This window comes from Corella eumyota, chromosome 7, assembly GCF_963082875.1.
Source record: "Corella eumyota chromosome 7, kaCorEumy4.1, whole genome shotgun sequence".
In the NCBI taxonomy this organism is placed as follows: Eukaryota; Metazoa; Chordata; class Ascidiacea; order Phlebobranchia; family Corellidae; genus Corella; species Corella eumyota.
This window is the reverse complement of record NC_137496.1, coordinates 7408477-7417902: the sequence shown is the minus strand read 5'-3', so window position 1 is coordinate 7417902 and position 9426 is coordinate 7408477. Positions and strand designations below refer to the sequence as shown.

General features: G+C 32.0%; 1 pseudogene; it reads left to right on the top strand.

The window, feature by feature from the left end:
* Window positions 1-1002: 1002 nt before the first annotated feature.
* LOC145760267 (uncharacterized) lies at window positions 1003-4869 on the top strand (annotated as a pseudogene).
* The last annotated feature ends 4557 nt before the right edge of the window (window positions 4870-9426 follow it).

The window sequence follows — 9426 nt, the reverse complement described above, 5'->3', positions numbered from 1 at the left end:
GTTGATTTTATTGGGCCGTTTTATCCACCAAGCGAAAAAGGCCACCGGTATGTACTGACGTTTACCCTGAGGCAATACCCCTTTAGGACATAAGTACTGAAGACGTAGATGAAGCTCTTGTAGATATATATAGTCGAGTAGTCATACCGATGAGTAATGGATTGGTGGAAAAATTTAATGGGGCTTTGAAGATTATGTTGAAACGACTCTGCTTTGAAAAACCCCCGACAGTGGCATGGGTACATCAATGCTCTATTATTCGCATATAGGGAAGTTCCCCAACTATCAACAGGTTTTGCGCCTTTGAACTATTGTATGGTCGGCTTATAAGGGAGCCGATGCAGATTCTTAAAGAAATGTTCACGAATACATCAGTGGAGGCGGAAGTAACAAATAGTTATGTCTATGTCCTTAAACTCCGCGAAAGACTCGAAGAGCCTTTGAAAATTGCTAAAGAGTATTTCAGTCGAAAAACAAAGCCAAGGAGTTTGAGGCGGGAGATCAGGTTTTAGTATTGCTACCTACAGATAACAACAGGTTGTTAATGTAATGGAAGGGCCCATACAATATATTCGACAACATTGAAATAAATGATTACAAGATCTTGATTAATGGAAAAACAGAAATTTTCCATATAAACCTTTTAAAGAAATATATTCAACGGGGCCATTGTATAGATCCTACCGTCAAAGACATAGATAGGGTAAACGTTGCATGCTTGGCCAGCGCAACCGATTCCGTCGACGACGATGCTTTGCTCGAACGTAACGCAACAACTTTGAAGGAGACCAGTAAAGACATCACGTATGGAGAAAATCTAGAAACACATCAACGGGAGTCAGCTGAAAAATAATTAAACAAGTATGATGACGTATTCACATATTTACCGGGAAATTTCATGCTAGTTTAACACATCATAAATTAATAGATAACAGGGCGGTGCGGTCAAAACCTTACCCGGTTCCGTTCCATATAAGAGATGCGCTAGAAGAAATTAAAATTATGCTTGAAATGAACGATAAGACCATCGCAGTCTTCCTATGTCGTCATGGTGAGAAAAAAGGATGGCTCAAACCGATTTTGCATCGACTATCAAAACTCAATAAGATCACACAGTTTGACCCGGAATCTATGGTCACCGCAAACAGCTGGGAAGAACATCTAAAATGTCTTCACGAGCTATTCACCAGAATGCAACAAGCGAATGTAACAGCTAGACCATCTAAATGCATTATAGGAACAGACACCGTGGATTTTCTTGGGCACAACATTTATAAAGACGAGATAAGTCTACACAATGATAATATTGTCAAGATCAAAAATGCAATTTGCCCAAATACGAAAAAGGAAGTCAGGGCATTTATTGGCTTAACAGGGTACTACCGAGACTTCATACCCAACTACCCTAAAAGAACGTATCCTACAAAGACCAATTCTACAGCTACCCGATACGTCCAAACCATTCATATTACGAACCGACGCGCCATGCGAAGGAATTGGGGCGATGTTGTGCCAAAAGCACAACGGCAGATACCTACCAGTGAGCTTTGCAAATAAAAAGTTGAGAGGAAATGTCTGGCAGTCGTATTGGCGATCAAAAAATTTATGAACTACTTGTACGGGGCTAAGTTCATTTTACAATCAGACCATCAGCCACATTGACAAGGCAAAGTTTATTAATGATCGTATAATGAGATGGACAATGTTCTTTTTACCGCATTAAATTTGAATATAATAAAGGAGCGAAAAATAGCGGCGCCGATTATTTGAGCCGTATATAAATGTATAGTAAGTATATGTGTCTGTTTTGTTTACGTTGTTGTGATTTTATTTAATGTATTTTTTTATCGAATTGTTTAAACTATTCTCTTAAAATGTGGAGTGATGTCACAAATCGTTTTATCCTAACAGCTGTAATTGTTATCAATAATCGCCTTTCCAAACAATAACACGACTTTAACAACTTAAAAATTGAACAATAGTTTAATCGCATCTTATCAGACTTGTAGCCTTATCACACTGTCATATTGTTCGATTGTTGGACAAACACGCAAGTACCCGCCACGCTATTGTTACTGTGGTTTATAAAATTTGTGCACATTCTGTTAACGGGGCCATTCAGCGTTTAAAATTGTCGAGATACTTATTGCCGTTATTTAATAAACGTGTTTTGCTAAGTAAACTCGTTATAACTTTAAATCTACAAGGCCTTATATAGACATTTAAAGTAGTGCCAGTCAAACCTGTTTCCACCGTTACGTATTTAGACCCTACACTTGTTTAAAACATGACAATCCACAACACTTCCGAATTGCGTTTTAAAACAACCTGGTTTCGTGTATCTACAATATGAACAGCGTCTTCAAATTCATCTTGGAAAACTTAAAAATTTCGGATGCAGAAAAAATATTATTCTCATTTAGCTTTTTGATAGCTTCCAATATAAGGAGTAATACTTTTTTAGCATCCTCTAATTTGTTTGCTGCGTTTTTAGGTTGAGATATAAAAGTACGATTAGATATTTTACGAGGAAATTAAAACGACAAGTTTTGTTTTTTTTTCGGAACTTTTTAAGTACCTTTCACGATCCCTTTGTGAATACAACAATTTGCTGTTTTCATAATACCTTTTTTTTACTTTTGGCCCTCTTGATAGGCTCTTCTTTTTTTTTTGATTAATAATAATTTGATTGTGAGATTTTTGTTTTGGCATTGTAATAATAGTTGATAAAGTAATATATTTGAGATAAAACTCTGCTAAAATATAAATTAAATAACTTATTATGATTTATATATTACAAGTTGTTTAAAATAAAATTATCTTTTTAATGTATTTTAAAGGGATATTTTTAATTTGGCGCAAATTTTGTCAACAAAGAAGACAGCTTTTAATTTACAACATTTAATTTAAGTTTAATTAAGCTTTTAATATTACTCGAGAGATGGAAAATCAAAGTAGGATAGAATTTAGTGTAATTATTACGGCTCAGTATGTAGTAAGCTGCATTTTGTTATTTATTCAATACCAAAAACGATGTAAACGTCGGCAAATAAAGTTTAGGCAACAGCGAAGAATGCTAACTCAAAGAAACTTTGTAAGCGCATAGGAAGGCCATGGACGCTGTCTAGGTATATGTTTAAACAGAAACTTAACCAAAATTTTATTTAAATTTTTGAACAGTCACCAGCTGATTATTTTTGTAGTGTTTTACAACCTAGCTATATTTTTTGTTAGATCTTCCGATTTTTGGGAAACGTGATTTCACGTTTTACCAATAGTCAGTGGGTTGAAAACTTTAGAATGACAAAGAAGGATTTTAATTTATTAACTGAGTTAATATGGGAAGACATGAAGCCAGAGGCTAGTTAAATAACAGTTAATTTATTTAAATAAAATGTTTATAGGTGATTATACAGTTAGAAAAGCGTATTGCAGTTGCACTTTTTAAATTAGCTTCCGCAGCAGAATATCGAACCGTTGGCTATTTATTTGGTATTCATAAATCATCTGTATACAACTGTGTAAAAAGGTATATATATCTTAAAACCATTCAATGTTAGTCTTTATTTTGATCTGTCAGTTGTATTTTTAGTAACTTCAAAATCAGGTAGTTTTTAAAAACTTTAAATATATTTTGTAGATTTTGTAACGCTTTAAAGAAAAGGGTTAAGGAATTTATTAGAATGCCTTCTGAAGAAGAAGCTGTATTAATTGCACAGCGAATAGAAGCCCGGCATCATTTTCCACAAGTTTTTTCCACATTGGTTGCTCTTAGTTAACATGATGAAATTTCTGCAATAAAACGTATAAGGTAATTAATATTAAAGAAACTTTATTTTTAATATGGCATAAACGTAAATTTAACTACATTAAAATAATATAAATAAAATTTTTTCAGTAGAATCATGGAATGTCCATCAACAATACCTACTGACCTACTACATTAACCATATTATTTTGTTTATTTAAAAAAAAAATTATTTATTTCCTAAATTTAACATTAGTTAAAAAAAAAACCTAATATGAGTTATATATAAACTTTCAGGTTTTTGGTAGTATCGACGGTTGCCATATTCCTATCACAGCACCTGAAAATGGAAAAAAAGATTTTACAAACCGTAAAGGATGGGACTCCATTATTCTTCAAGCCTTGGTGGATGACAAATATTGGTATATATAAATAAATTTTCGTATAAATTATTTATTAACCTACTTGTAATACCCTAAACAAACACTAGTTTCAGGGATTGTAATATACGTGCACCTGGCAGTTGCCATGATGCTTCGGTATTTAAAGAATCTGCTATATTTAAGTATTCAAATAGACTACCAAAGGTAATCTAAAATTTAATAAAGTAGCTAATTTTATTTATAATCAACATCCTATTTATGCACTTACTTCATTAAAATGCAAACATTCATTAGGCACCCATTGTAATTGAGGAACGACAAGTTCCACTTATTATTCTTGGCGACCCTGCCTATCCCTTGTTACCTTATTTGATCAAGCCATTTGTTGGGGCAGGACTTTCTCCAGAACAAGAATCATTTAACTGCTATCATAGTTCTATAAGAATTACAGTGGAAAATGCTTTTGGCAGGCTAAAAGCTAGGTGGCGAATTTTGGGGAAAAAAATGGATGTTAAGATTAAATTTGCACCTAAAATTATACTCACATGTTGTATACTGCACAATATCTGTGAGTTATCTAATTGTCCAATGCCCGAGTTCCGTGCGCATCAAACTGATTATAGTTCACCGAGGTCAAGACCATTTGCATCCACAGTTGAAACAGGAGAACCAATAAGAACGGCACTTTTCAATTATGTTTCTAAAAACTTACCACTTGGACAATCTTCAAGATTTTAAAATCTTGAATTTATATTTACTTTCCTTTACTTTTTAAAAATATATTTTTTTTATGTTAAATTCTTGATTTTGTTCTATTATTTCTGTTGTTTTTTTTTATCTTTTATTTGTTTTTTTACGTTATAATATTTGACCTTTTTATATTTTTTTTAATAAATTTAAAAAAACTAACAATAAATTTAACAAAAACTAAACACTTAACAACTATCTATTTTCTAATTTGTATTGTTGACCAGTTTTGATATAGTTTCCTGAAAGGAATTTGTCAGTTGACTAAACAACTTTTCTGTGAGAGCCCTGTCTTTTTCACATTCATTTTTATAAGTTTCTATAAAAAGATCATCTATATCCTGAGCTCGCCTTTTTTTATTTTCCTTTTTATTTTTAGACTTCAAATTACACTTTATTTGATCTAATTTCGGGGTTTCAACTTCTGATGAAGTACCTTCCGAACTATCTAGAATTTCTACAGTAAATAAAATCTTCCTTTTAATATGTAAATCTGACTTATCTTTTTTTTTCTAAACTGGCTTCCTGTACACAGGTATAAATGTTACTTGAAATTTAGTTTCACTTACTTACCAACAATTTGCAAGTCACATGGAATATCGGTCCAATTATTTAAATCATTATTAGAAAGAATCTCCGAGTTTTCTAACTGTTCTTCAAAACAATCAAAACCCAGTTTCTTTTTTATGGCCTAAACAACAATTTTTTTAATACTTGCTTTTTGATTTTTATAAGTCTTTACAAGTCTCTTACCTGAGCCCTGGGTCTGGTTCCAAGAAGTTCATCCATGTCCATGTAATGTTCCCAATAATGCTTCCCTGCTCCAGACTTATTAGCTAAATTTTTTAGTTCAAAATATCTTCTCTTTAATAATTTCCATTTTTGTCTAATTTTTTCCCTGGTAAAAACATTAAATGAGTTGATGTTCTTATTTACTTAACTGGACAATTAAATGTAATTAGTTTATACTGACCAATCTTTAACAATTCCATTGTTTGCCAGCTCATTTTTTATTTCAGTAAATATTTGCTTATTTCGTTGTGATTTCCCGTCAATAATTTTCATTATTTTCCGTTCGCGTATAATCATTAACAAAATTTTAATTTCTCGTTCGGTCCATCCCGCCTCTCTAGGCTTTTTAGCTGAAATTGGATAATGTGCATCCATTTTAGATCGTTTTAGTGTTTAGACTTTAAAATATCGTTTCAATTCTGTTAACCAAAGCAAAATATGTTGTTCAATAACAAAATTATCTTGAAAAATACCCTAGTTAAGCCTATTTTTAAAGTCAGCTGATTACCAAAACAATAACATCAGCTGATTACCTAAACAATCGGTACTAAGACAACCTGTTGCAAGCGGTCATCTGCAATTTGAGAGAACTGCCGCTTAAATTTTAATTTTTTAGAATTATGTGCAATGAACCGTGTATTACGTCACTAAGCGATCATTTTAGCGGTATTAGTCTCGCAAAATTCGCCCATGTAAACAGGGTAATTGCTTCTGGCAGAAAAAATGAACTTCCGCACACGTGTGTATTGTACCCTCCTGGAAAGGCTTCATTTTTGGTTTGAAATTGCATTAGACCAGATATGGGAATTTCTCCAAGAATAACTAGATTTAACAACTAATTAGTTGAAATTTCAGAAGTTTTCCTTGCATTATTCTTAATGACAGTTTTATTAGAAAAATAAATAAAAATTTAGTTCAAGACAGGTAAAACAAATTATTTGCTTTGTGTGCTAACGTAGGTAACGTTGGAACCGGAATACTTTTTCCCAGGTATCACAAACGCCATCTTACCAGTTGTCTGTATGCAGAATGTCTATACTTTTTAAAATAATAAAAAGGGGGAAAGTTATCCAAATAATTTGAAAAATTAGTATTACATCTTATTCACAATTAATACTGATTTTTTTTACCCGAAAACCTAGTTTAAATATACTTACTTGTGCTGGCTTTTTATAACACTGACATCATATTAATATTGTTGTCTATACCCGAACGGACCAGTTTGTAACATCCATGGATTTAAACAAATCGCTTCAAATCAAGGGTGTCAATAATACAAGAATCTTTTGGTCCAATGTTTAATTTAGAAATTTCTTTGCAGCATATGGATTGATTACCAAGTCTATAGGAAGGCAGTTTCCACACGAACACCTGTAAAAACTTGTTTTGTTACTTAAATAAATTCAATGCGTAGGTGTATACAAATTATTTTGACTTAAATATATACTACAACATTTTTTTGGAGTTACTCAGTTACCTTGATCATAATATAGCAGTTCTGCTACCTATTTAAAAAATTTGGGCATCACTATATTCGGGCTCAAACAAGTATCCTGTAAAAAACATTTGGTCAACATCAGCCTTAGAACCCGTAGAGCTACTATAACTATCAAACCTTGACCTAATTTATTTTAATTAAATTGTTTCTGACTTTCTCTTGGAAACAAATCGTTTTTTCGGCAAAAAAAATGTGCACGAGGCCCGCAAACGCTTCATAGTTATTTTTCACTGGTTCGCGGGATCTTTTCAATGTCAACATACGTAATCACAGAACTATACTATTAGATTTTTAAACAATTTTAAAAAAATCTGTTAACATTCTTAACCAAAATTTATAACTTTAACTAAAAATACAAAAAACATGTCGCAGATCCTTTAAAGAACACATTAGCTTGAAATTTAGGTCTTCCGGGTGGGGTTATTAAAGTCGAGTTAACTTAATCCCCAACTATTTGTGTTATTAAAGTTACACTCCGATTTTTAACTTGCATTTTTTGTCTAAAAATTGGTTTAAATCAAAACAGTAGAGCCAATTTTTGTGCGCGAGATTCAAGTTTTTGTTTGCAACTATTTTGCAAACTAGATTCAAGTTTTTGTTTGCAACTATTTTGCAACTATACCAAACTATTAAAGAAGATATTAGCTTGAAATTTAGGTCTCATGGTGTTTTAGTGTTATTGCAACTACTTATTACCCCAAATATCTATGCAACAGGGCATTTCCAATGTAGCGACGGCGATTTAGTTGGTGTCGACAGATGCAGTGTTCCTTTTAGTGTATAGAATCTCTAAATGCATTGCCTCGCAGTATTAGTGGTTTGTTGTTGGGGGATTATTGTTACCCCTGCAAAAAAATTTGAACGACGCCATTGCTTACTTCATCCACAGCATCTCGCATTAAAACCAGACTAAAATTAAGCAATCAATTGGTAATTAAAACAAAGGTTTCGGGCTCTTGCCATACCCCTTCGAACACACATGGATAATTTATTGGTCATCATAACTGCAATTATGTGCCTGTACAACTTTGCACTACTGACCAAGCAAGGGACCTTGAACCAGTTGAATTAGTAACACACTCAATTCTTGAAACAGGTGGCAGTGCTGAACATTTTTCATTAGCTGGTCAGGCTGTTCGAAATCAAATAATTAACAATTATTTGCTATAAAAAAATATATTTTGTTTATTGTTACGTTTTTTTATTTAAAGTTAAATTACCTAAATTCGTTTTATGTTATTCTTGTATTTTAATAAAATTTATATTGCTATATTTATGTTTTTTAAATAGCAATATCTTAAAAACCAAAAAGCCCTACCCAATTATTACATCTAAATTAACAAATTCCCAAACCACATCCCCCCAAAAATGGCTTCTTCAATTAACTTCAAAATTCATATAAAAACGTTGTTTCCATAGCTTTTAAAAGGGAAACAAGAAAAACTGAAGAAATCCACCACCAGTTTTTATTAGCCCCTTCACACAAAGTTATTTGTAAGTAAAAAGTTATTTGTAAGCTTTTGTGTTGGCTTGAAAGTTAAAAGTTCGTTTACACTTAGGGTGTAGTAATTAAAGTCGAGTTAACTTAATCCCCAATCAACCTTAATCCCTGATTAACTTATTATTTCTTTGTGTTTTAAAGTCGTTATTCCGAGTTTAATTAGCGATTTTTGTGTGAAAACTGGTATAAAATCGCTATAGCGAATCAAATTGTTTTGTTGACTTCTGCTGTAACCAAGGACGCTTTTTTTGTGCGATATTAGAGTTATCGTAAATAATTAGGCTTAACGTAATTTTAAAGGGTTTTAGTAATCATTTAACATTCGAATATTTATTAATTTAGATTTAGTCAAGATTAGTTATTGTTAGTAAATAAAAAACAGACCTTTAGCCATTTGGCTGTTCATGCTTGAGACTACTATTATAAAAAAATGTATGCTATAGAAACATCGTTACAAATTGTTCTTAAATATTGCCAATAGGAATTAACGATTGTTAATTAATTTTATTAAAATGGATACTTTGGAAAACGTTGAAATAACAAACTATGAAATTTTCAAAAAAACGAATAAAAGATATTACAAATTCCCTGGAAAAATATACAGAAAGAGAAATAGTCTAGCGTTACAGATTTAGAAAAAATAGCATTTTACAACTTTATAACATTATTGAAAAACAATTAAGTTTAAAAATTAGAAGCAATGGCGTTTTAGCATTGTTGCAGCTGTTGGTAACTTAAGGTTTTATGCAACAGGGAA